We start from the raw sequence: 6348 nt of genomic DNA, 5'->3' as shown, positions 1-6348 counted from the left end.
GGGCGGCGCGGGCGGGTGTGCGGCCTAGAGGCCGGGCCCGCCGGGTGCTCGGTGCCCGGGACGGCTTGAGGCGGCCTTTCCTGCCTCCTTGACTGGCACCCATTAAAAACTCGTAGGAATTAGCGGTTTTTTATTTATTCCCCCCACCGCTGCGTTTAAAAGCTCTCCTCCATCCCACCAGGCTTTTCTGAGCACACCTCTGATTTACGATTGTGATTAATTTCTGAGCTGCTATTTACATCTCGGATACATCATTTTAGACCACTATTCTCCTACTGTTTTCTTTTACCCTCAAACACACCAGAACCAGTGGAAATACCAGCTAATGCTCACCCCCTGGTCCTGTAGCCCCTGTTTGATCGGCACAATAAATCAAAATGCAAGGCTACCCAAGAAAAACTAATGAGATTGGATGCGCAAGAAATCTGTAACATTAAGGCTCAAAACTGTTTTCATTTCTGCCCTAGACTCATAGATAATTCAAGCAAAATTATTAATCTCTGCACTTGAAAACTTCTAGTCTAATTATAGAAGTAAAATGTCAATGTTTTAATCAATTGATATTTTGATAGGGTGAAAAAAGACAACATTTTCCTTTACTGTTTTTTTTTTTAATATAAGACACTGTCAAACAGACCTGCCAGATTCTCCTGGACCCATCCCAAACACTGCTGGTTTGTGCCCTTCAGCTTTGGAGGCATTACTTTAAAAAGCCATGCTGTCTGCAAACTTGAAGATAGGCAACCTGAGCTTTTGATAATCCAGACTGAACTGTAACCCAGGTACCCAAGCAGCAACTTGGATGCCTGGTGAGTTTACTGTCAAGTATTAACTTGCTTGTTGAAAAGCTTCTTTTTATAGGTCCTGGTATCTGGTATAATTTTAAAGGCAATAGCAGGTCAATGAAATTTGCCTTGTATTCATGCAGTGCAAGTAATGCTTTTTACTGTTTGGTCCTGATTGTGTGGCAGCCCAAAAGTTAGATTCGACTGCTAATTACATGTAGCTTGTACAGGAGTTTTAGCCCAAGAAAATGAGTTATCGGGTTGTTAAACACTGTGTTTCTTACAGTCATGTTTTGATTCCAACTGGAAGGATGAAGACTGTAGATTTTCTGTAACTCTAGCACTGATTTAATGTCTGGAAGAGAGGGGGAAAAGAAGAATGCAAATATTTTTTTAATCTCATCAGGTATCTCTAGCTCCATCAAAAACATACTTTGTGCCCAACAAAAGAGGGAGGAAGAAAGATACAATTGTAAAAATGTTATTTTTCACTGGGTCCTCTTGTTTCTTTTGTAGCAGAGTGGAAGCAAATTTTCTTCTGATGTTACAGAACCCTGAGAAGTTTGTGGAATCATTGAAGTTTCCAGGACCCAATTCTCAATTAATGTGTAAAAGAAAACTTAAAGTTACTTATGTGCTTTCTGTATACTGAAGTTGTTCAGAAGGGCTGTTTTGCACAGCCCTGGGCATCAACTAAGCCAGCCTCACTGCTACTACGCTGTACTTTAACTATACAGTAGCCAACATGAGTGTAAAAGCTTTGAGCTAAACACATTGCCTCTCCTCAGATATTCTGCCATTTTGCATGTAACTCAGGTTATCTCGTTTTGGTAGAGTACTGACTGCCATCTCCATACCATATTCAGTATAAATCCACAACTACTAGTGCCATCTCTGAGCCCAGCATCAGGAATGTTACTTAACTGGGGGATGAGACCAAAAAGCAGAGCCATTTATAGACCTACAGAAGATAAAGGTGTATGAGACAAAAGTTCACATGCCTATCACAGAATTAGAGAAAGAGTAACTGCAAGAGGCACTTATTTCTTTAGATAAATTTTGTGCTGTGCATTTCTTACTGAGTCCCCTGTTCTCACAGTTCTGCCTCTTTGCTTGTCTGTCTGCTTGTCCCTCTCTCGGATGAGGGAGGAAGGAATGACCCTATGGAGCTCCCTTTCATGCTTTGGAGAAAATCCTTCGTGCTTTATTGCTTGGTCTCCCTGGCTAGCCCCCACCTCTTCCTCAGTCTTGCCCCTTCTTCCCTACCAGCTGATCTCAGCCTTCAGTTCCAGCATTTTAACCCTTTTCTAGCTGCACTGTCACCTCAACATATTCTCTTTATTAGTGGAATAATTATTGCAACTGCCCTCCTCACAAAGGAAGGCCTACTCCTGCTCTTGTTGAGGTAGGGAAGTGGCTGGAGGTTGAAGATAGTATTAGTAGATGGCAGCATGCAGTCATTGATAGCAGATGCTTGCTGGGAACAGAAAGTATATATATAGGCAGGGTGAGGTATGGACTGTAAGCTAAATGTCTCTAGGTAAAGACCCCCAAATAGTGACCACTGTGGACTTTTGCTCTTTTCTGCAGCTGCCTACTGAATCTTTATTCACAATATGTTGGTTTTTGCTTCTGATTACTTTGTACCCATTAAGTGCTAAAGCTGGAGATGTCACCATTCAGTAGATAACCGTTGTGCAGTCATGGCTATCCAAGCCACTCCAAGGGGAATATGGGCAGCAGGTGGCAATAGCAGAACCTACAGCATGGTTTGATTGCATTCTCTCCATTCAAACAATTGTCAACCTGTACTGGAATCACCATTTTAGGTCAGAAAATATATCCAAGGTTAAAACCTTGGATCAGGTTTAAACATTCACATAGAATGAAGGAATGGAAGATACCAGAATTAATTACTAGCCTTAATTGAAGCTGCCCATAAAGTATGTCTTAAGATTTGATTTTTTTTTTTTGTTAGAATGGGAATGTTGAAACACTTTTCCACAGTGAAAAAGATGAAAAAGTGGACAGTCTTAATTTCACTGGATGCTTACCTAGATAAATGGTAGGAGTTGGGACTGAGAGTGGTAATAGAGAGGGCTGTAATAGTGTAGGTGTTAAGATAAAAAAAATAAGGGGCCAATCCTGCAGAGGTTATTACTAAACTAACTGGAAAGAGCATGTTCTATACCAAATGTTATGCCTTTCTTAAGACTGGACAAAAAAGGTTTTTATATGGTGTAAATTTTAGTCTGTTAATTTTGATGTTTCAGTAGGCTGTAGAGGAACTAAAAGAGAATAAGATGACCTGAAGCTATAGTAGTTATTTGTGTCTCTACACTTCTGTGCATTATGATATTCAAGAGAGAGGACAGCAGCAAGCAATTAATGACAAGCAATTACAAAAAGATCAGCATGCTTTGGCTTACCTACAATGTTTCTCTACTAATCATGAATGTCACATGGTCTGAAGGAGGGAAAGGAAACTGTGGGTGGGAACAAGTATAACCAGACCAGATTAAATACTTTATGGTAATGTAGTTCCTACAGCTTCTGTAATTCTTCATATTTTTATAAAGGTGGTATAGATACTATCAATCTTAGATATATTTAGTGTAATAACATTTGTTGAGTCCCATGCTTCACTAGATAATTTTTGTTCTGTCCTAAAAGGACAGTAAGGTTTTTTTTTTTTTTTTTTTTTTTTTTTGCTCGGTGTTAATGATGAAAAGAAAGCAGAAACTAAGGAAACAATAAAGAGAATGTTTCTATTTTGTCCTCTTCTTAGAGCAGGCAATAAGAATGATATATGTACTGCAATAAAAGTGAAGGGGTTTTTTGGGGTTCACCCAGCTTCTTCTGACAATTTCCTGATGCCTACAGTGAAGAAATATACACAAACTCGCACACTTCTTAAGCAACCTCCAAAAAGTTAAAACAAATGCACTTTTTTCAATAGGGAGAAATGAGTCTTTAAGAAAGCAAATATTGTGGAGTGACACAGTTTGCTGTAAAGCTGCCTTGCTCTGTCCTTTGATGGTGGAAGATATCATTTGCCAAGTCTACTAATTTACAGAATTTAGAACACTGTTATTATAAAATATTACTCATTTATGCTACTTTTCAATGTTCAATAGCTACATGATGTTTTACTATTATTTCAGCTGTATTCTAGTTGAGCCTGGAGTCTGCCTGGATATTGTCTTACCAATGTACATATGCAAAATGAGAAGCCAGCCCCTTGCTCAAAACATAGCTTTATATACATTTAAGAGAGACACACACACTCAAAATGATGGGCAGATGTGTAAAGTATAAATTGGTTTCACCTTAATTGATGCAATGCGCTTCAGTCCTGGAAACACATATGGATATATTGAACATAACTGCTAGAAGAAGCCTATATGCTGTATCCACAATGGGATTTGAACACAGAAAGGTTCCTTTTTCAGGACCTTGCCTTCCTTTTTTTCTGTAACATGTTGCTAGTCATCTCACAGATCTGACATATCAGCTTTAGTAGTTGTGTCCCCAGGTATGTCTGGAGACTTTGTGGTTGCTTTCCCCATAGCTTTGCATTTGCATTCAGCCTCACCTTGCATTTGCACCTTGCATTTGCAGTCAGCCTCAGACCGCAGTATGCCGTGGGTAATGTCTTTGCCTCTAGTTACTTCTAGTGTTCTCCATAATCTTGTTGGCCAGGGAAAAATGTTGTAACTCTCTTTTCTCCCTATGAGAGCTGTTCAAATTACATAGTCTCAAGGTCTCATATATGGAAAATACACTGTAGTCCTTAATATACCTGCTTTTCAATATAAAAGTGTTAAAATTTAACACATGTACCTGAGTTTGATTATAGCATCCTGTCCTTAAAAGTCAGCATATATGCATGTAGATTATTTCTTTCTGATGTTGCCACAGCTGTATCAATGCAACAATTTCTTTTTTTAATGCCCAGGCCAGCTCTGCAAGTTTTACTGGTATAATTAATCCCATTGTGGGAGGGGAAGGTCATGTAAAAATAAAAGCCAAAATAGGGTAGGAGTTCTAGGGTGGATGTAACTATGCCGTTATAAAGATGACACATCAGAATGACAATTTTCCTTGCTGTATGGGAATAGCTATCCCAGTATAAAACACCTTTATACAAATATAACTATAGACATAATAAGAAGTAGAGTTAGCAGGGGAATTGTATTACTTTAGTTCTGTCATGATAATTAAAATGCTACATATTTCTGACAGACAAGCCCCAGATAACCTATGGCAATTTTAAATTACTTCATTTGGCCAGTGGTATTCCGCAGAGAAGCTCATCCACTCATGTAAGGAAAATAAACAACATTTTCAAAAATACATTTCCATTTTCTGTCCTTTATTATTATTAACACTTTTGTTAACTGTTCATTTACTCCTGTCAATGAAGAGTGTCCTGGTAGCACAGTTGCATGAAGAGCAGTTAATGAATGTATCATATGCAGCAGTAAAGACCAGGACGGACAGGATTTTTCATGGCAATATGGGCAGAGGGAGTGTTGAAAGAAGGTTCCCAAGAACTAGGGCTGCCAAACACCACATGTCAAGAAAGGAAGACCCCTGGCTGGGGAGGAGGGGGGCAGGGAGCCCTTCTACCCTTAAGCCCCATCCCTCCTGTCTGCACTTGAAGCCCCTGCCCCAGAGCCATCACTCCTTACCAACCCACCCTGCTGCGCTGTCCCTCTCCTGCTGTCTTCCAACATCTTTCACCAAAACCAGTCTCATGAATAGGTGAAAATGGGATGAAACTCTTACGGAGCTAAGGGGAGAGGTCTCTACATGCTTGTGCAGTTAGAGGAAACTCTTGCCGTCCTGGGTCCATCTAGCTGGTGCTCTCAGCTCAGGAGCCTTCCTTCTCCCTCCATGCCTGCCCACTTGCAGCCCTCCTGCCTTGCTGACCACCCTGCGCCTTCACATCACGCACCAGCCAGCGGCAGAATCCCCCTGCCACACACTGAGGCTGGCCTCGTCTCGCTCTCCCTACGCGAGAACCTCTGCTTCTGCTGCTGGCGGTAAAGCAGACAGCCCACATATAACCAAAATCCAGCCAGAATCCCGATGGCGGAGAAAGAGGAGGTGTGTGTAGTAAAAAACAGGCACCTTAGCAAGGACTAACCACTTTGCTCCAACCCTGGCACTGTGCTGGGGGAAGAGTGGCAAGTGATAGTGGGCTGGCACATCTTGGGGTGCTGAGGCTAAACCTCAGCCAGGGAAGCAGAACCCAAATGGGTGGGCATACCATAGTTTATCATCTTCAGCCTGCAGTGCCTGCTGCACTCCTGTATCACTAACTCACCTCACACTAACTCCTATCGCAATAACTCCACACTCACTTCCTTTTTAGCCCTTCTCACATACCACCGCTCTCCAAATTAGGACACCGAGACGTTGCTCTTACCTTCCCCATTCTTTAATTACACATCCCACTTCCCCAAATGAGAACCCCAGACCTTTGCACCCCCACTGTCCCCTCCTTTTCTCCTGAATACCTCATTGCCTCACTGCAGTGCCTGCTTTATTCCCCATA

The sequence above is a fragment of the Apteryx rowi genome, unplaced genomic scaffold (genome assembly GCF_003343035.1).
Source record: "Apteryx rowi isolate R43461 unplaced genomic scaffold, aptRow1 scaffold_267, whole genome shotgun sequence".
Classification (NCBI taxonomy): domain Eukaryota; kingdom Metazoa; phylum Chordata; class Aves; order Apterygiformes; family Apterygidae; genus Apteryx; species Apteryx rowi.
This window is presented reverse-complemented; position numbering follows the sequence as displayed.